Source organism: Bactrocera oleae, chromosome 3 (assembly GCF_042242935.1).
Source record: "Bactrocera oleae isolate idBacOlea1 chromosome 3, idBacOlea1, whole genome shotgun sequence".
In the NCBI taxonomy this organism is placed as follows: Eukaryota; Metazoa; Arthropoda; class Insecta; order Diptera; family Tephritidae; genus Bactrocera; species Bactrocera oleae.
Window position 1 is genome coordinate 40,602,720 of NC_091537.1, and position 21,875 is coordinate 40,624,594.

General features: G+C 37.8%; 1 long non-coding RNA gene across 1 annotated transcript in view; it reads right to left on the minus strand.

Annotated features, from left to right (window-relative positions):
* Nucleotides 1-2,381: 2,381 nt before the first annotated feature.
* LOC138856137 (uncharacterized) overlaps nt 2,382-21,875 on the minus strand; it is a 65,789-nt gene continuing 46,295 nt past the window's right edge. The window contains exon 3 of the long non-coding RNA XR_011395191.1: nt 2,382-2,684. This is a non-coding gene — a long non-coding RNA (uncharacterized lncRNA). The remainder of the gene's footprint in view (nt 2,685-21,875) is intronic.

Below are 21,875 nucleotides of genomic sequence, written 5' to 3' on the forward strand. Positions count from 1 at the left end.
CAATTTTGGTGTAGCCGTACTTACACCTTTCACCTCATTGAAATTTAAATATTTTTTTCAAAGTGGAATTTTTTGCTAAAAAAAAGTAATAGGTTGATTTGTTTGTTTTAAATTATTAATTTATATATGAGAGCTATTTTATGATTCTGTTGAGAAAATAAAATTATACTTGTTAAAGCTTGAAATTATTTTACACTTGACATATTACTGGGAGCACTACTGTTGTCCATTGTCGTCGGCAAAATGGAATGGCTTTAATTTCGCGACAGTGACTACTGCAAAGCTGCTGCCGTGGAGACGTGGTGCAGTTTAACCCTGTTGTTGTTGTTGTAACGATTATCTAATCCCCGTTTGGGTGATAAATTCTAGATTCGTTGTCGTCGAGGTCATCTAACGGAAGGCCCAGGTAACGAGCTGTTTCGACGGGGTCGGACCATAGGGAGAGGGGTGTTAGATGAGTGGGGTTTGTTGGGCATGCAAAGAGGTGGTTAGTGTCATGCGGAGACTCATTGCATGCAGGACATGTGTTTGGTATGTCAGGGTCTATTCTGGATAGGTAGGAGTTTAACCTGCTACAGTATAGGGATGATCGATATTAGAAAAACATCGATGTTAACATCGAATCAAAAGTATCGATGTACGATAATATCGATAGAAAAACATCGATATGTCTAAAACATCGATGTTTATGGAAACAAATAAAACTGTCTATAATATTTATGAAATGTTTTAATTATTAGAAAATTACATTAAATTTAAAATAGCCCACTCTTTCTGAGGCACCTAAAAATCACAAAAATAATAACAAAAATCAACATTCCCAGTATTTTTTAGGCACACTTTGTAAAAAAATTAACTTTGATAGGTTTTTTCCTTTAAGTCTGTTCCGTTGCTGGTACAGAAGCTGACCAGCTTTGGAAAAAAGCCTTTCCGAAGCTGTGGATATTGCTGTGCAACACAAATACTTGAGAGCAATTTTCTTTAAATTAGGGCAGGTCGATTGTAATGCCTTCCATAAATGTAAAGGGTCTTGTTTTAAGTCAGCCACCGGACTTTTTAAATAAATTTGCAACCCCAGCGGCATGCTTGTGTCTCGTTGACCAGACAAAATATTGTTATTTTGGTTGACAGGTTTATAATGGTCTTGCCATATATCTACAGTGTCTTCTTCGACTGGTCTTGTCTCTGTTAGTTGATCATTTTCATTTGTTTCATTGGTCTGAATATCTGAAATCAATTCCTTGATACTCCTAATGCCTCTGGAACAGGCTAATGCATCTTGGAAATGTATATTTTTGAACCGGGGATCCAAAAGAGTGGCGACAGCAAGGATATTCACGTTTTCTGTTTGTAACAATCGTTTCTTTATTTCTTCAATTACGTTTTTTTTTTAAATTATCTCCAATTGTCTGTTTTGGTTCCAAGCCTGTCACTTTTATAGTAAGTAATCTGGTAAAGGGGATAACTTTACTACATGTTACATATTTTTCACCACAGACTTCACGAGTAGTTATTTCAATTGGTCGTAAAATCTCACAAACTTCAGTTAAATCAATAATTTGTTTGACATTCAACATTTCTGGTGCACTAGTGTGGCAATTAATAATATTATTGATTGCAGGGCGCAGTTTTAAAAATCTTTCAATCATGTAAAATGTTGAGTTTGATCTTGTATCAGTTTCAAATCAGATTCTCGCCTGAATTCATCACTAGCAGCAATACATTGTTTAAACCACGTTACAATTCTTTTAACAGCAGCTATTAGGTAAGGCAAATTAGGCGTTTTATCGATGGATTTTTGTGCCACCAAATTCAACATATGGGCATAGCAGTGTATATGACGACTTCTACCAAATTTCTATTGCTTTAACAATATTGGCCCTAGCATCAGTGACAACTGCCACAATTTTATTTTTTTCAATATTCCATTCGTCACAGACCTTCAATAATATATTCGCTATATATTCCGCAGTATGAGATTGCGTTAAATCATAAACTCCCAACGATACAGATTCTAATTTATCCTTCTCATTACAAAATAGAATAGTCACTCCCAAAAAACTTCTAGTTTGCATCATGTCTGTCCAAATGTCTGTCGTTAAAGTCAAACCACTCACGTTTTGAAGTTTCCCTTTGAAGTGTTCTCTAATAATGTCATATTTGGTATTTAACATCCTTTACAAAGTAAATCGTGAAGGCACCTTGTACAATGGACAAGCAGTTTTCATTAAATTCAGAAAACCTTCATTTTCTACAATTTGAAAAGGTTGTGAGTTTTTGCAAATCATGTAGAAAATGCTATTCGTCAACTGAATTCCCTTTGAGCCCATATCACCATATTGAGATATTTTACTAAAGCTAGAGCTTAGAGTTGGTTGGGAGAATAATTTTTTGGCACTATCTGTGTAACTTTTTTCAGAATCACAATCACTCCCTGATTCAGATATTTCCATTGTAACTCAGCACTAGGTTCTTTAAAAGTTGTTGGAGTGGAGGATGATGTAGTTCTCATAGGTTCATCTTTGGGCATTAAATTCTGATGTTTTTTTTCCAAATGACATTTCAAATTGGTAGTATTACTAGCAGTTTTTAAATTTTTTCCACAGGAACGACATTTGGCGCTAGTATCATTTATTTTTTCAAAATATTTCCAGTATTGACTCTTTGGTGGCATTTTATAATACCTGAAATTAAAAAAAAAACAATAATCAAATTATTATATCTGCTAGGCTCAGGTGGTGGGTGAATGACGGGAGTAACAAGGCCTCAAGTGTCTTCACTACTGGGGAAAGGAGAGTTATCGGGCGATAAGACTCCCCTTTGTTGGCGGGTTTCCCAGGTTTCAGCAGTGGGACCACTCTTCCGACTTTCCACACATCGGGTATTTGAAGAGTGGATATCGACAGGTTGAGGACCTTGGTGAGGTAGTTTACTCCCGTTGGGCCTAGGTGTTTTAACATCAGCATGCTTATTCCATCAGGGCCGATGGATTTAGACGAGTTCGCCTTTTTGATGACACTCTGAACCTCCCCATCGGTGAAAGTAAGTGGTGCGCAATCTTTAGGCATTTTGCGCAGCCGTCGGGTAACACATCGTTTGGCCTTGTCGGTCGAAGGGTGCAGTATAAACTGCCGGCTTAAGTAGCTCGCGCACTTCTTCGGGTCCGAGGAGGCATGGCCATCGAATTGAATTTCAACCCGATCGTCATGTCTCCTCGGATTTGACAGAGCCTTGACAGTAGTCCAAAGCTTACTCACACCGGTGGAGAGGTTGCAGGACTTCAGGTGCTCTATCCATTTTGACCGCTTGTGATGATTTACCATTTGCCGAATCTCCAAATTGAGATCCCTTATTCGGGGATCACAGAGATCGGCATGGCGTAAGGTGTCGCGCTCATTTGCTAATACAGCTGCTTCGGCTGGGAAATTAGGGCGGAGTTCCGCTATTCTTCCAGCCGGTATGAAGCGAGCAGTAGCAGCAGCGATCACCTTGCGGAATTGACGCTCGCCAACGATGACGTTCGTAGGAATGGATAGTGCGTTGAAGGTGCTCTCAGTAAATTCTGTGAAGCCGACCCAGTCAGCTTTGTTAAAGTTAACATAAGTGCGGTTATCCATATATTATATTACCCATCAGATGACCGTCAATGTTCTTGTAGGGTACAATTCAAATGTAAACAAATAGATATGTGAACTGCCAATGAAAACTCATCGAAAACATACAATGTCGGTCAGAACGACTTTGGTTCCACAATCCACAAATGGTGTTTTCAAGAGGATTTCAATTCGGTGCGAACATAGTATAAGTCTTAGACTAAATTAGTTTTATAATTACGGGTGCGTTCTAGCTGCATAATAATTAAAGCAATACTGCAACCTTGTTACCAACTTGATACTCTGTTGCTAATGCTTGGCTTATTGTCTAGCGCAATGCGGTTTAGTTTGGTTTGTCTAAACCAACTCCATTCATATTCAGCGCTAAACTACATAGTTTTTAAGAAAGTCTGTCCACTTAATTTCACTAAAATATGTTTTTTCGACCAGCCGAAACGGTTTAAAGAGAGGTGGGAAGTCGGAAATCATTGGGGGCAGAAAAGGCTTTTGACATTGCTCAGGTATACTCGAGAACATACTTTCAACCACTTTCATAAATATATAACTCATACACTAACTGAGATATTCGGCATAAGGTTTGTTAGAATAACGAAAATCATTTTATGTTCATAGTACTATATGGGAGTTTGGGTAATTCGTAGACCCTTTTCACATATTTTCATTATGATATATCCACGCTCAGTTAGGTTTGCTAATATAAAGGTTGTCAAATATCTCCCTTCCGCTTTTTTGCTCTTCATTCAATGCTTTATAAAAAGTGTTACAGTGATCGGATTTAGTTAAAATATGCGCCGTTTTGTTCGATGATCTGTTTCCATCTAGACGGCAACTTCACAATACCTTCCTCGTAGAAGCCCCCCTCCTTATTTGCGAAGAATTCGGACAGCCACTTTTCACAAGCCTCTTTTGAGTTCAACTTCACACCACCAAGGGCATTCGCCATGGACAGGAACAGGTGGTAATCACTTGGCGCTACGTCCGGGCTATATGGGGGATGCGATAAAACCTCCCATCCGAGCTCCCGTAGCTTCTGACGAGTCATCAACGAAGTGTGTGGTCTGGCGTTGTCCTGGTGGAACACTACACCCTTCCTGTTGGCCAATTCTGGACGCTTCTGGTCGATCGCCTGCTTCAAGCGGTCCAGTTGTTCGCAGTAGATGGTAGAATTAAGCGTCTGGCCATATGGGAGCAGCTCATAGTGGATGATTCCCTTCCAATCCCACCAAACACACAGCAAAACCTTCCTGGCCGTCAATCCCGGCTTGGCCACTGTTTGGGACGATTCACCGGCCTTCGACCACGACCGTTTTCGCTTGATATTGTCCGTATGTGATCCATTTTTCGTCGCCAGTCACCATCCGCTTCAAGAATGGGACGAGTTCGTTCCGTTTCAGCAGCATATCGCAGGCGTTGATGCGGTCCAGAAGGTTTTTTTTGCGTCAAATTATGCGGCACCCAAACATCAAACTTTTTTTTGTATCCAGCCTTATGCAGATGGTTCAAAATGGTTTGGTGACTAACTCCCATCTCCTGGGCGATGTCACGAGATGCCATATGCCGGTCTAACTCGATGTATTCCATGATTTGATCGGTATTTGTCGTCACAGGTCTTCCGCCGGCTGGCTTATCCATGGTGTCGTTTTCACCGGCTCTGAATCGCCGAAACCATTCCTCCGCGGTTCGAAGTGATAGAGTACCATCCCCCAAAACACCATTAATCTCACGGAACGTTTCTCTAGCGGATTTTCCTTTAACGAAGGAAAACTTTAAAATAGCGCGAATTTCGGCGTTAGTGAACTCCATGTTTACACGTCTATAACTGTTGAACGCAATATCCAAATGTATAGCGTTGTTTTGTAGGTTATGTCAAGACCTTTCAAATTATGTATAGTGTTGCCAGATACGATCTCTGTAGCGCTTTGTACATAGCCGCGAAATTCAAAAGACAAAAAAGCGGAAGGGAGATATTTGACAACCTATATTAAATATTTCGAGCTCGACATCGCCTGACCGGACAGCTATACCCTGACATTCTAGGGTGGTGTCCCTGCGGTCGATGTCAACATCGATTAGACGATATTGCACGGTGTTGTGCAATATGAAGGCTAGGCCTCCACCATTATCCCGCTCGCGATCCTTACGTAAAACGTTGAAACCTGCACAACTCAGAAGAGCTGAGCGGCTGTTTAGCTTGGTTTCTTGGACCGCAGCTATCGTTACGCGCTCCCGGCTCATAAATGCAACTATCTCCTCGATCTTGCTCTGGAGTCCGTTGCAGTTAAATTGTAAGAGTCGCGTTTGTCGCGGATGTCCAGTCGTAATCCTAGGGGTGAGTGTGGTGCGTGTAGGTGGTGGTTGTTGCAGCTGTGCTATCCGTATGGGCGGTTGTCGCACTGTGGTGTTGGTTGGCGACGCCACTGTATGTGATTGCGGGGGAGACTCCTACAGCATGGGGCAACATACGACGCACTCCACTCTCGTGTGGTGCGCAGGCCAGAACACGACAGAAAGTGACACCAGCCAGTTCAAGAATTGCACTTGACTGATGTGACATTCCGGCGTATTATGGTCTGACACACGGAACAGACTGTGCGAGGAACCAGGAGTTGCTGGGTGGTTCTCGCACGAGGATTGGAGCTGGATGAAGGTTGGGGGGGAGAGGTTGGTCAGATTGGGAGTTATGCTGTCTGTGTGAGCTCCTTGGGACCGTGGAGGTCCTATCTTGGCCACTCGACTGGAGTGGCAGCGCAGTGCGCGAACATGGTGCAGGTTGCACAGCCGTTGAGGCAGATGTCGCATTATTGCGTTGACAGCATGGGGCCACGTAACTCGTGGTCCACTCCCTGTGTGTCTTAAGGCCCGAGCAGGTCTTAAGATGGCTCCATCCATTGCATGTATTGCACCTAACCGAGGTGGAATTTGGATGGAGCCTTTTTGCGCATACGCACCAGTAGAATTCCTCGGGGCCCGGGTTGGACTCTAGGCCAGCACGGGTCAGGAGGATACGGAGCAACCCTGCTGCTAGGCGTTGCTCCAATGACGACAAACTTAGTCTAAAACTTAACGATCCAAACAGGGTTAGATCGTCGAAATAACAGCCCTTGGCCGGATAAAATCCGGGTCAATTCCGGTATCGCAGAACCGGCTGTTGTGGGAAGGATTTTATTAGGTTGTCTGTCGTCAATCTGCTACGGAGTAGATCGCTCTTTGTGCCGGGAGACGATATATCGGCTCCAGCTGTAGTTGCGAAATCGGCTCGCGCCTTGTAGCGGTTTACTACTCGCATTGCGGGAGAAATCTATCTCAAAATAAAATTTTAATGCGTTATAAATGATCTTATTTCATTACAAGATAATTAAAAAAAGTATTTTTTTGTTTGAACTTTTTGTGAACGACGTTTTGCTTATCGCTTGGGGGTACCGAAATCTAACGTAAACACCGTCTTTCACGTTATGTTTTGTTTTTGTTATGTAATATTGTTTCTCTTGTTACAAAATATATATTTGAAATACCGAGTATATACTTTATAATAGTTGATTTATATAAAAATGTGATGAAAGGATGACTGTTTGTATGTGCAAATAAGTTTTCTACAAGAGACCTCAAATTCAATTAATTTACAAACCTTTATACCTTTGATTTTCCTATAATTTTCAAATGTGTTCGAAAAAGCTAGTGTCACTGTTTAGTTCCGAAGTTCATCCACAATACGCAGCTTTCTGAATCATGTAAATATTGTTTCATCGTTTGAGATCCGAACGAATCCGAAGTGATGTATGTACATTTTCTTTATGGCTACCCAAACAGAGACGTAGCTGCTTACAGCAACCAGTAAAAAGGGTCGTGACATGGGCTTGCAATATCATTCTAATGCGGCCAGAAAACGTCTCTGATGGGTGTGGGAAAGTAGTTGCGTATTACAGCCAGACAATGAGCAAGCCAGAAATAAATTATTAAGTAACTCAGGAACCCAGAAGGAGAGTTGGCATGGTAGATTGGGAGACTCCAATGTTATGTCTTGGTATCACCAAAACCTTAGAAATATTAAAACAAGGATTTTATTAGGTTGTTTGTCGTCAATCTGCTACGGAGTAGATCGCCAATTGTGCCGAGTGCATTGCTGATAAAGCGCCGAGGTCCAGGAGTCATGGCCAGATGAAGCGGTACAATTCGGGTGCGCCCATTGACCGAATTGGCACGGATGTAGTTGGTCCGTTTTATATCGGTAAAATAGGAAACAAATATGTTTTGGTAGCAATTCCTAACCAAGAAGCAGAAACAGTAGCGGATGTATTCATTAAAAATTGCGTAACGAGACATGGTGTTCCAATTGAATTACATTCTGACCAATGGAACATTTTTAAATCAGCTGTAATCCAGGAGATGTTCCAGAAACTGGGTATCCAGAAAATCCGTACAATTGTAACACAACATTTGCGGTAAGTTGTGGACAAGTGTTCCTGATGGCTTATCGGTCTGCTGTACATGAAACAACGGGGCAGACTTCATCAAGGGTAATTTTCAGTAATGATCTTCGACTACCGATTGATTTAAAATTTGAAATTAACGCCAACGGAGGAAGGAATGCTACGGAATTCAGCAGCATCCTAGAAGACGAAATGAGGGATATACATGCTATGGTAAGACAGCACTCCAAAATTATGACCGATAAAATGAAAGCAAAAAACTACAAAGGCAATAAACTCTGCTGGTTTTGTTGAATGAATTTGGGTATTGTTATATAACCCGCAACAAAAGAAAGGGGTTGTCTCCCAAATTACAGGTTATTAAAGAAGTCAACTGTGTAGATTATCGCATAGAGACTATTGGAAGATGTAAGAATAAACTGAAGGTAGTTCACGGCCGACCGAAGTTAGTTGTCGGCCTTAAGATCTGACGTGGCCAAAATTTCAAAGCAAAACAACTCGCTAACCAACCAGTGTTCGTCACTGGACAAGAGAATTACTCAAGTCTAGAAATGCTTAAAAATACCACATCAGAGCCTCTTACGACCGAAGACGTCATAGCTGAGATAAATGTGCGAAAAAGGCGCGGAGCAAATGTCATCTTGTTGGGGATCACTGAGTCCAACAAGGCTACTGGACAGGAGCGTTTGGAGGATGATAGTGCTGCACTGTCAACGATATTACCTCCAGATCTCACAACCACGATACCGAACTACAAAATGCGTCGACTAGGGCGTCCAAATGCTGGTCCCAACCGTCCACTGTTTGTCGAAACGATATCAGTAGGTGAAGCTAGGACCATCTTGAAAACAAAGGTACCAGATAACTCACGCATAGCCTTCAAATCCGACTTAACTCCATCACAGCTTTCTCAAGAATCTTCGCACTAAATTAGATTCACTGGCTGAAGATAAATAAAACAATTAAATATGTACATGGAATACCAAAGATTGTCGACAAAAATTTTCGCGCGTTCCGCGAAAAAAAAAACAACCCGTAACTCTACAGTTCTACTATCAGAACACGAGAGGTCTCAGAACTAAATTAAGCAAATTTTTAATAGCATCAGCCAGTAGTCAATCAGATGTCTTATGCATAACGGAATCATGGCTCCAAACGTCAATAGCTGATGGTAGGAGGTGTGTTCATCGCAGTAAAGCGTTCTATTCCATTTGAGCTGATTGTCATAAACGACAACACCCTGGAACAAGTATTCATTAAAATTAAAGGTATAAACACAGATATTGTCATCGGTAGTATATATATTCCTCCTCTGTCAACTACTGACGCATATTTGCTACATATAAATTCACTGTCATATGTCCGAGACAAACAACCGGATGCGAATCTACTGATAATAGGTTACTATAATCTTGCTAGCAGCATATCAATCATGCAGAACGAACTGGATCGACCTTTACAAACTTGATGTATAGATGATAAATTGAATTGGTTTTACCAAAAAGTGTATGGAGGTGTTGATAGATTCGTTCCGCGGCATGCTAAGAAACCCAGCAACTATCCGTGTATGTTCACCTTGGAATTTATACGCAAAATAAAATTAAAAAACAAGGCACATGCAATCTACAAACAAAGGAGCACAATACCTAACTATAAGTGGTTTGGGAGCTTAAGATATGAATGCAAAATATTAAGTGCTAGATGTTATCGAAATTACGCGGCCCAGGTAGAAAACTCTGTCAAGACAGACACCCGAGCCTTCTGGAAGTTCATGAAGAATAAGATAAAAAACAACACAGGTATATCAGCAGAAGTGCGATGGAACAATTCAATAGCAAACACTGGAAAAGGAATCGGCTACTTATGTGCATCTTTTTTCGAGAACACCTATACACCCAATGATGCTGGATATACGCAAGACACAATGGCCTTACCTGCTGCTTCAACTTATCATGATGACAATTCTGGAGTAAATTGCAAGCTTATCTGACATGGATGCCAGTTTTGATGACGTTTTCGAACAGCTAGCATCACTAGATATAAATAAAGGTGCAGGCCCCGATTTCTACGCGGTTGTACGGTAGGACTCTGTGAGCCAATATCTCATATTTTTAGTAAATCGTTATCACAAGGGACATTCCCAACGTTTTAGAAAAAGTCATACGTCTGTCCAATACACATGTCTGGACATATATCTGACGTCAGAAACTACCGTCCAATCTGCATCCAATCATCACTTGCGGTGCTCTTTGAAAAATTGGTCCTATCACAACTGGCAGCGTCCTTCAAGGATATTATCATCACTCGTCAGCATGCATTTGTTGGCGGACGATCCACAACAACTAATTTGTTAATCTATATTAACTACATACTTGAGCCTATGAATGCTGCCACAAATGTTCATGCAGTATACACAGACTTCAGTAAGGCATTCGACAAATTTGACAATGAAACATTACTAATGAAACTCCAAAATAAAAGGTATAAATGGCACGGCGCTGAAATGGTTCCACTCGTACCTAGTTGACCGACGTCTACAAGTCAAAGTAGACGGTCATCTGTCAAAAGAATACGAAGTGCTATCTGGAGTCCCTCAAGGCTCGCATCTAGGTCCTTTATTATTCAATAGATTTGTTAATGATATTGGGAAACATTTTAAATCTGAATACTTGCTGTACGCGGATGACCTCAAAATCTTTGGAATGATACGTGAAGAAAAAGGTAAAATCTGTCTGCAGCAAGACTTGGATTCCCTAAACACCTGGTTTACTGCCAATAAATTATATTTAAATATCACTAAATGCGCCGCAATATCATTTTCAAAAGCACGCTCACTTGAAGTCATGAACTACAAAATAAATGAACAGAAACTTCAGGAAGTCGTCGAACTAAAAGATCTTGGAATAATCATAGGCAACACGTTTACTTTCCATAAGCACACTGATAAAATCGCCTTACAAGCCTACAAAGTGCTGAGTGATGAGTCCAAATCACTAGAATAGCAAAAGTTTTCAGTAATGCGTCTACCTTGGTTAAACTCTTTACTACATTAGTTCTCCCCGTTTTAGAATATGGGACGGTAATATGGTCGCCATTAATTGATATTCAAGTCAATAGACTTGAAAAAATTCAATATAAATTCTGCAAGTCACTGTCAATTTTCTTAACACGGCAAACATCAACAGCAGCAGTGGAGGAAGTAAATAAAAAGTTCCACATGAACTCTCTACCAGCTCGACGTAAACTGGCAGACTTAATGTTCTTTTATAAAGTCTTGAAAGGTTTTATCGAGGCTCCTGAGGAACAGGACAGCTTTGAAATAATCACAGATGGGCCAAGTCTCAGACGCAATCGCTTTATTAAAACAACCAAATCAACTAAAAGCTTTGTCATACTCGGTCCTAGAAACAGGATAGCAAATTATGTAAATTACATGACTTCTCAGATCCAACTCTTCGGAGATTCCATCCATTCCTTCAACATTGAATTGAGAAGACATCTATACGACTACTACAATGGCTAAAACTTGGATTATATTATATTATTTATATTATTTTTTAACGTTAACTGAATTTTGTTTCTCCTCTTTGGATTCTCTATATTATGTCTCACTGAATTTTTATATAAGTTACTTACTATATTCTTGCATTACTAATATTAATAATAACATTATTATTCCCTATTACTGTATATTGCTGATTGGCGTTTACGAATAAATAAATAAATACGTTATAATAGATCACAAAACCTCCTGCTTTGAATTGATTTTTGCAATCACGTTCTGCAAACATTACCGTCATTCTCTATACTCTCGACTTCTGTGTTTAGGTGTTTTTGCTGTGCTTTCTTGATTGAATTAATAATTATGCACAATAAGATATCTCTTCATCTAGCCAAGTACTAGTTGAAGCTTCAGTTACAATTTGATATTGCATTTTAGCCTTCTATCGCATTCTATATTCCTGACAACGCTCGGCTGGTGTTTTTGGAATTTTCGTTTGTGTTTGTATTACTGCATTATCACTATAATCAGTAAATTGTTCGCCTCTTAGTGATTGATGTCAGATTAAATAATAATAAATGAATTATATAAATATATAAATGAATAAAAAAAATTTGAGTACTATATTGATATTCACGAAACTGTAAACGATTATTGCCCCTTGAAATAATTTTATTTGCGATTACATATTGGTGCGATAGTTTGTCATTTATAATACACACATTGTGCTCCGCTCCTGATTTAGCCGTTTTCTGAACACGCATATTTTCTCGAGCTTGTAATTTAGACAACAATTAAATTACTCTGCGTATAATAATATAATAGTATTATTACGTAATTATTTGTTTTTCAGATTTTATAAAAGTAAAACTCTCACTCAACACAAAATGTTACCACTCGAATTCCATTTACACTCTTACCGAAATATGCACAACAGTACACGCTGTCAGCTGTATATACTTATGTGCAGCAGCCTTTTTAAAAGTATGTACATACGTTCAATGACAAAAATGATAGAATACAAGATTATGAAAAAATGGTGATTGCGAAGGTTGTATGTATATAAGTATAAAATATATTGATTTCGAAAAATCAAGACGACTGAACATTTTGAATACGGCAGTGACATATCAAGCAGCTGTTGTACACAACTTCAGTGTAGCCGTACTAAAACCTTTCACCTCATTGAAATTTAAATATTTTTTTCAAAGTGGAATTTTTGTTCAAAAAAAAGTAATAGTTTGATTTATTTGTTTTAAATTATTAATTTATATATGGGAGCTATTTTATGTTTCTGTTGGTATGTATCGGCTCCAGCAGTACTTGCAAAAGTGCCAGAGCCGATGTATCGGCTCGCGCCTTGTAGCGGTTTACGACTCGCATTGCGGGAGAAATCTATCTCAAAATAAAATTTTAATGCGTTATAAATGATCTTATTTCATTACAAGATAATTAAAAAAAGGATTTTTTTGTTTGAACTTTTTGTGAACGACGTTTTGCCTATCGCTTGGGGGTACCGAAATCTAACGTAAACACCGTCTTTCACGTTATGTTTTGTTTTTTTATGTAATATTGTTTCTCTTGTTACAAAATATATATTGGAAATACCGAGTATATACTTTATAATAGTTGACCCATATAAAAATGTGATGAAAGGATGACTGTTTGTATGTGCAAATAAGTTTTCTACAAAAGATCTCAAATTCAATTAATTTACAAACCTTTATACCTTTGTTTTTTCTATAATTTTCAAATGAGTTCGAAATAACTAGTGTCACTGTTTAATTTTGTAGTTCATCCACAATACGCAGCTTTCTGAATCATGTAAAGCCGGTTTTTTTCGCATAGGCACCTCTATTTCGCCCGGCATTAAAATGGTTAAATAACTGTGCCCAAAAGAACGTTCAGCGTTTGAGATCCGAACGAATCCGAAGTGATGTATGTACATTTTCTTTATGGCTACCCAAACAGAGACGTAGCTGCTTACAGCAACCATTAAAAAGGGTCGTGACATGGGCTTGCAAAATCATTCTAATGCGATCAGAATAAATCATTGATGGGTGTGAGAAAGTGGTTGCGTATTACAGCCAGACAATGAGCAAGCCAGAAAGAAATTATTAAGTAACTCAGGAACCCAGAAGGAGAGTTGGCATGGTAGATTGGGAGACTCCAATGTTAAGACTTGGTATCACCAAAACCTTAGAAATATTAAAACTAGGATTTTATTATCAGCTACGGAGTAGATCGCCAATTGTGCCGAGTGCATTGCTGCTAAAGGGCCGAGGTCCAGGAGTCATGGCCAGATGAAGCGGTACAATTCGGGTGCGCCCATTGAGCGAATTGGCACGGATGTAGTTGGTCCGTTTCATATCGGTAAATTAGGAAACAAATATGTTTTGGTAGTCATGGATTATTTCAGCAAATGGCCAGAGGTATATGCAATTCCTAACCAAGAAGCAGAAACAGTAGCGGATGTATTCATTAAAAATTGCGTATCGAGATGTGGTGTTCTAAATGAATTACATTCTGACCAATGGAAAATTTTTAAATCAGCTATAACCCAGGAGATGTTCCCGAAACTGGGTGTCTGGCCAAACCGTACAACTGCACTACATTCGCAGTCCGATGGCATGGTAGAACGATTCAATCGAACTTTGGAAGAACATTTGCGGAAAGTTGTGGACAAATATCAAAAAGATTGGGATACCCATATATCCTTGTTCCTGATGCCTTATCGGTCTGCTGTACATGAAACAACGGGGCTGATTCTAGCAAGGGTAATTTTTGGTAATAATCTTCGACTACCGATTGATTTAATGAAATTAAAATTAACGCCAACGGAGGATGTAAAGCTAAAGAATTCAACAGCATCCTAGAAGAGGAAATGAGGGATATACATGCACCAAAATTATAGACGATAAGATGAAAGCAAAATACAACAAAGGCAATAAACTCTGAGGGTTTTGTTGAATGAGTTTGGGTATTGTTATATAACCCGCAACAAAAGGAAGGGGTGTCTCCCAGCAGTGTAGTTGACAAGGATAATACCAGGTTATTAAACGACTCAACGGTGTAGATTATCGTAAATAAGAGCTACCGGATTGTGAAGCAAACACAGTTCTAATTAGAGTGCTGCTTATTAAAGAACTATAAGCAATAAGTTGTAAACTCGAATAACGAGTAATAAGCGTTAGGTTGTTTAAATTAGAAACAAAAGATAAGTGTATAGTAATTAAATTGGGACTTTTATTTAACAATTATGTGGTCGAACTCAAGAGTGAGTTATTCGTTACAATACCTTCAGATCGCGGTGCCAAAGAAATCGCAATTGTGCCTAAATTTTCAATAGGGTGGAACCGATAAAACGAACCTGTCGCCCCTCACGGCCAACAGCCATTGCCATCTGTCAATTCTATTGCCATTAAGAATGGAAATATTTTTGTGCGGGCATTTAATGTCATGTAATAATCATTATCGAAATCGCATCGCGTAAGTATGTTTGATCTGATGTAGCGAAAGTTTGAGCTCCTGAACGATTTAGAAATTTAATGAGGATGATGAAAACGAAGAAAGCACTTTTTCACTTACCCAGTCAATAACTTAATATGTGTATACATATTTGTGTGTAGTCAATAACTATTCGCCATCTTTAGCTAACATTTATGTGTTATTCATATACAAATTACAAAACAGAACTGTCGAACCACCAAAATAACTGCTCATTTTTAGCAATGGATGGATAGATATATATTTATACATATATTGCTAAACATTAATTTATGAGACACAATACGGCGGCAGACGACAGGACAGGATCTGTAAAATATTAAAGTACACACGTTCTTATGGGCACAGTTATTTAGAGCAGTTGTCACACAAATTTTTTTGCACAAGCAATTTCACTTTGCACAATTTTTTATGTTTCATTGAAGTTAAAGATAATATGGCGCTACCGTCTACAAAATATTCATGAAGCTGGCTTCAAGACGGCTTTTGCAGGCAAGAAAATTGCCCTGTCGCTAGGTCGTGCTGTGCAGTCGTCTATGTGTTTAAGGCTTAACAATGCGCAGTCTCCTTCGGCAATATTGTTAGGAATACAGATGTTTAGAAATTTTTAATTGCGTGTCGAGATGCTCGGCATCGTCGCCGCATCGTAATGGCACAAGCAGCCACCGACGCATAACCGTATACCGAATCAGCTGATACGTCCTATCTTATGAGAGCGCAATGTAAATAAACAGTGACCACCGCTTTTTCCGTCCCCTTCAACAATCTCGATTATTTGTAGTAATTAAAAAAAGAACTTATTCGAAGTATTCTTAAAATAGCTCAAAATCACAGTCGGATACGCTTATTAATAAAAAAGTAATCTCTTTTTAATGGTTGGTTTTTAGTTTTAAGCTTTTCGATTATGAAAAATTCTAACTAAAAAACTAGATGTGTGAAAAATCGTGTATACAAATAGAACAATGGCAACATTTGTGAAATGGAAACAGAGGAGAAGAACTGATTTCTGCGTTGCTCCTACGGGCATAACTTTTGACAAATTTGGTTTAATGCGGGCGGTAAGGACAGTAGGGAGGAATGTCGGTGACTGTTTGTGCTATAACGCTATGGCGCCTGTCATACGTTCAATATTAATTGTGATATTTGGATCGTGATTCATTTTGGTAATTGATGGATAACGAGTGAATACTACACGTACAACAAATATCATAATCCCGTATTGCGCGGGTTACGTCACCGCAGCGTTCCAAAACCAAAATAAGCAATGATGACAAACTACAAGTTTGTTGGAGCCAATGACCCAATTGCACCAATAATGCCGATTTCGTCAGAATGACTACAAATGCATTTTTAGCAACGTAAACACAAAGTGTCAGCAACCCGTATTTCCTAATTGTATTCTCAACTTTCAATTTCATTCGCATTACCAAATCGCATATTTAGCTAAGTAAGCATTATTGTAGAATATAAGCGAATAATTGTAATATCACACAGGGAGAATGTAAAATAAAGTATAACCATTCACAACAATCAAATAATTGTTTTTTTTTGGTTCCCGCCGGTACATTCGACCTAATTCGCGCGTTATATTGCGCCGAAAATGGATGATAGAACCAAATCGAACCGACGATAAATTGCCAGAAGCAACTAGACAGCGAGTTCGTAGTTGCCAGAATGTTCTAGAGGCAAAGTTTTGTTAAAAATTATAGTGTATAAGGGCTACCGGATTGTGCAGCAAACATAGTTCTAATGAGAGTGGTGCCGCGTAAAGAGCAATTAATTTATAGCTTAAAGTTGTAATCTCGAATAACGAGCAGTAAGTGTTAAGTTGTTGGAATTAGAAATATAGATAAGTATATAGAATTAAATTGGGACTTTAAAATAACAATTCAGTGGTCCAACTCAAGAGTGAGTTACAAGGTAGGCTACTTATCGAGAAATCCGTTACAATTTATTAACGTAAAGCAGTCCCTTATCGATATTGTTCCAATAGAGCTGCGAAACTATCTATACACGGATAATTCGATAATTTTGTTAGTTTGAGCCTTGAAATCTACTTACTAGCTTTCAAGTTGATCACACGAGCTACTTGTAAAAATGGATTTATATTGACAGCTGTGACGTATGCTGCAAACAACATGATAATTAATAATAGTTTCAAAATGCCGTTGTTATGGAAATAGCGCAAAATTCTTAAAAATTTTGCACGGAGTTTCTATTGTAATGGATTGATATACTTATATTTTGATATTAATCCATAGATATATCGAAATATTAATATTCCCGACAAAAGCAAGTCATTTGTTTGCAAAACTATGTCATCAGCTGTTCAAACTTGATCGTCAACTTACCACTCGACTTATATGAGGAAATTGATATCAAGACGGCTTTCAAGTTCGAAGAGTGAGTGTGTGGTAATAGAAAAGTATGAGTGTATTGCAACTTAAAAGAAATTTCTTGATCGCGTAACCACCGCCATGAATGTACATAACCAGAAAACTCTGTATGAAATACATGATATCCTCAAATTTTTTTTGGTTAGGAGATACGTAGATCGCTGCGATGACAATTTCTTTTCCATTTAATATTTTACATTTATATATCTGGTATCGCTAATATCAGTCAAACTCATTGTACGTGCAGTGAAATTTGTTGCACTTGTATGAAAATGTGGAGTATCGCATTCATTATAAACCGCCTGCTTTGGATTGATTGTTGCAATCACGTTCTGCAAATATTGCCGTCATGCTATATACTCTCGATTTCTCTGTTCAGGCTTTCAGGATTGGATGATTAATTATGCACAATAAGATACCTCAATATCTAGCCAAGTATGAAGATGAAGCTTCAGTTATAATTTGATATCGTACTTTAGCCTTCTTTCGCATTCTATATTACCGACAACGGTCGGCTGGTGTTATTGGTATTTTGGTTTGTGTTTTTATTGCTGCATTATCACTATAATCAATAAATTGTTCGTGTACTGTATTTGTATCAACGAGATGTTAGGGCAAATACGACTCTTGGTGATGGATGTCAGCTTAAACAATAATTAATGAACTATATAAAGATATAAATGAATAAAAAAATTTGAATACTTGAGTATGAAAATATTCACGAAACTAAAACCGACTATTGCCCCTTGAAATATTTTTATTTGCGATTACATTCATAATAAATACATTGCGTAGGATGCAATCATTTTTTCGTACTCTGTATTCTCAATTACGCTCCGCTCTTAATTTAGCCGGTTTCTAAACACGCATATTTTCCCGATCTTGTAGATTAGACAACAATTAAATTACTCTGCATATAAAAATATAATAGAATAAATATTACAACTCGAATTCCATTCACATTCTTACCGAGATATGCACAACAGTGCACGCGGTCAGCTGTATGTACTTATGTGCTGCAGCCTCTTTAAAAGTATGTACATACGTTCAATGACAAAAATGATAGAATACAAGATAACGAAAAAATTGTGATTGCGAAGGTTATATTTACATAAGTATAAAACATATTGATTTTGAAAAATCAAGACGACTCAACATTTTGAATATGGCAGTGACTCTGCATATATTTATATAATAGAATAATTACGTAATTATTTGTTTTTCAGATTTTATAAAAGTAAAACTCAGGGCCTAGCTCCAGGAGTCATGGTCAAATGATGCGGTACAGTTCGGGTGCGCCCTTTGAGCGAATTGGCATGGATGTAGCTGGTAGCCTATCGGTAAATTAGGAAACAAATATGTTTTGGTAGTCATGGATTATTTCAGTAAATGGCCAGAGGTATACGCAATTCCTAACCAAGAAGCAGAAACAGTAGCGGATGTATTCATCAAAAATTGGGTATCGAGATATGGTGTTCAAATTGAATTACATTCTGACCAATGGAAAAATTTTAAATCAGCTCTAATCCAGGAGATGTTCCAAAAACTGGGTATCCGGTAAATCCGTACAATTGCACTAAATTCGCAGTCCGATGGCAGGTTAGAACGATTCAATCGAACTTTGGAAGAACATATGCGGAAAGTTGCAATGTAAATAAACAGTGACCACCGCTTCTTCCGTCCCCTTCAACAATCTCGATTATTTGTAGTAATTAAAAAAATAATTATGAAAAATTATAACTAAAAAACTAGATGTGTGGAAAATCGTGTATACAAATAGAACAATGGCAATATTGGTGAAATTGAAACAAAGGAGAAGAACTGATTTCTGCGTTGCTCCTACGGGCATAACTTTTGACAAATTTGGTTTAATGCGGGCGGTAAGGACAGTAGGGAGGAATGTCGGTGACTGTTTGTGCTATAACGCTATGGCGCCTGTCATACGTTCAATATGAATTGTGAGATTTGGATCGTGATTCATTTTGGTAATTGATGGATAACGAGTGAATACTACACGTACAACAAATATCATAGTCCCGTATTGCGCGGTATATTGCGACGAAAACGGATGATAGAACAAAATCGAACAGACGATAAATTGCCAGAAGCAACTAGACAGCGAGTTCGTAGTTGCCAGAATGTTCTAGACGCAAAGTTTTGTTAAAAATTGACTAAATAAGGGCTACCGGATTGTGCAGCAAACATAGTTCTAATGAGAGTGTTGCCGTGTAAAGAGCAATTAATTTATTGCCAAAAGTTGTAAGCTCGAATAACGAGCAATAAGTGTTAAGTTGTTGGAATTAGAAATATAGAATTAGCATTAAATTGGGACTTTAAAATAACAATTCAGTGGTCCAACTCAGGAGTGAGCTACAAGGTAGGCTACTATTCGAGAAATCCGTTGCAATTTATTAACGTTAAGCAGTCCCTTATCGATACTGTTCCATGAGAGCTGCAAAACTATCGATAGTCGGATAATTTCGATATTTTGATCCTTGAAGTCTACTTACTGGCTTTCAAGTTGATCACACCAACTACTTGTAAAACTAGATTTAAATTGACAGCCGTGACGTATGCTGCAAGCATAATGATAATCAATAATAATTTAAAGATGCCGTTGTTATGGAAACAACTCAAAATTTTCAAAACTTTTGCACGAAGTTTCTAATGTAATGGATTGATATACTTATATTTTGATATCAATCCATAGATATATCAAAAAATTAATATTCCTGACAAAAGCAAGTCATTTGTTTGCAAAACTATGTCATCAGCTGTTCAAACTTGATCGTCAACTTACCACTCGACTTATATGAGGAAATTGATATCAAGACGGCTTTCAAGTTCGAAAAGTGAGAGTGTGGTAATGAAAAAGTGTGAGTGTATTGCAACTTTAAAGAAAATTTCTTGACCGCGTAACGTTTGGGCTACGCTAGTTTAAATTAAGACACCTTGGCTTTATACCACTTACTTTTATGTAAGAATCTTTGAATTAAATTATAAACCAAAGGATGAACAATAACGGAAAACAAAAAAACAGTCACGTGAAGCACAATACACATAGATAAAATGATCCGAAACTCCCCCCTTTGCCTTCTGAGAGAGCTCATGAACTTTCAGTGCTGCCAAAGTAAACCACGAGTTCATGAGCTACTGAACAGATGACAACCAAAACATTGACCTACCACTAAGAATCCCGCAGAATTAAAATGCAAAATCAGTGGGAAATTTGTGAGATCAGATTTTTTGGTGACTTTTACATATATATCTTATCTTTATTCAAAGAGTTTTAATATAGTTTTGTTTTTAAGAAAGAGCAGGTATTTTGTCGCAGAGTATTGGTTTGCTTAGCAGTACCAATTGTCAACGTTATACATATTTTGTTTAGAATTCCCAGCAAATGTAATTATGTAAACTTTGACTTCCGAATAAATTATCGAAATATATTTGTTTATTCAGTATATAAAAACTAATTAATGTAAATGTTAGGCTTATTTAAAACTTGTAAGTGTTTTGAAATTTTAAAATATTTTGTTAAATTTAGTTTTAAAAGTTAATTTTAAAAATCTTTTGTGATTAAAATATACAATTTCATATATTTAGACGTCATTTAATATATTTAGCTCGTTAAACTTATTTTAATTATGTAAATTTTTCTGTAAAATGGAAACCCCAATAAATATATAAGAAATATATTAAAAAATCTGTAAACATATTTCTTTACTTGATGGCACCACTGTCAAATGTTATAAAAAATTTGGATTTTGACAACGCTCTCTCGAAACAAAGAGTTTCGGATCATTTTATCCATGACAGTACACGTGATAGAAGTGCGTACTTCTTTACTGATTAATTGAGAGTGGGAAAAGAAAGAGAGAGAAAGAGTTGTATCGTACATATTACAGGGATAATCGAAATAATAATATCGGGAATACCAATTTAATATTTAATTTATTTCTTCAATTTGCACATTATACCTGACTGAAGATATAGGTATAGTGGATATTATGGCTTTATGGTAACTGACATATGAAACAGTCTACATAGTGTATATTTCTGAGGAATAGAGCATCGATCATTGTTTTTAATTTAGTCGTGGTAATTTTCCGGTCATTATTCATATCTAAACCGAATTTTTCACGAAGAAAGTGAAGTAGTGGCAAGGACGCTTCCTCCGCAAAATTTACATTGAAGTCACCACCCAGAATCAATGGTATGTGATCATCACCCCGGCCAAAAATATCAGCACCGCCATGAATGTTTTTTTTGGTTAGGAGATACGTAGATCGCTGCAATGACCATTTCTTTTCCATTTAATATTTTACACTTAAATATCTGGTATCGCTAATATCAGTCAAACTCACTGTACGTGCCGTGAAATTTGTTGCACTTGTATGAAAATGTGGAGTATCGCATTCATTAAAAACCG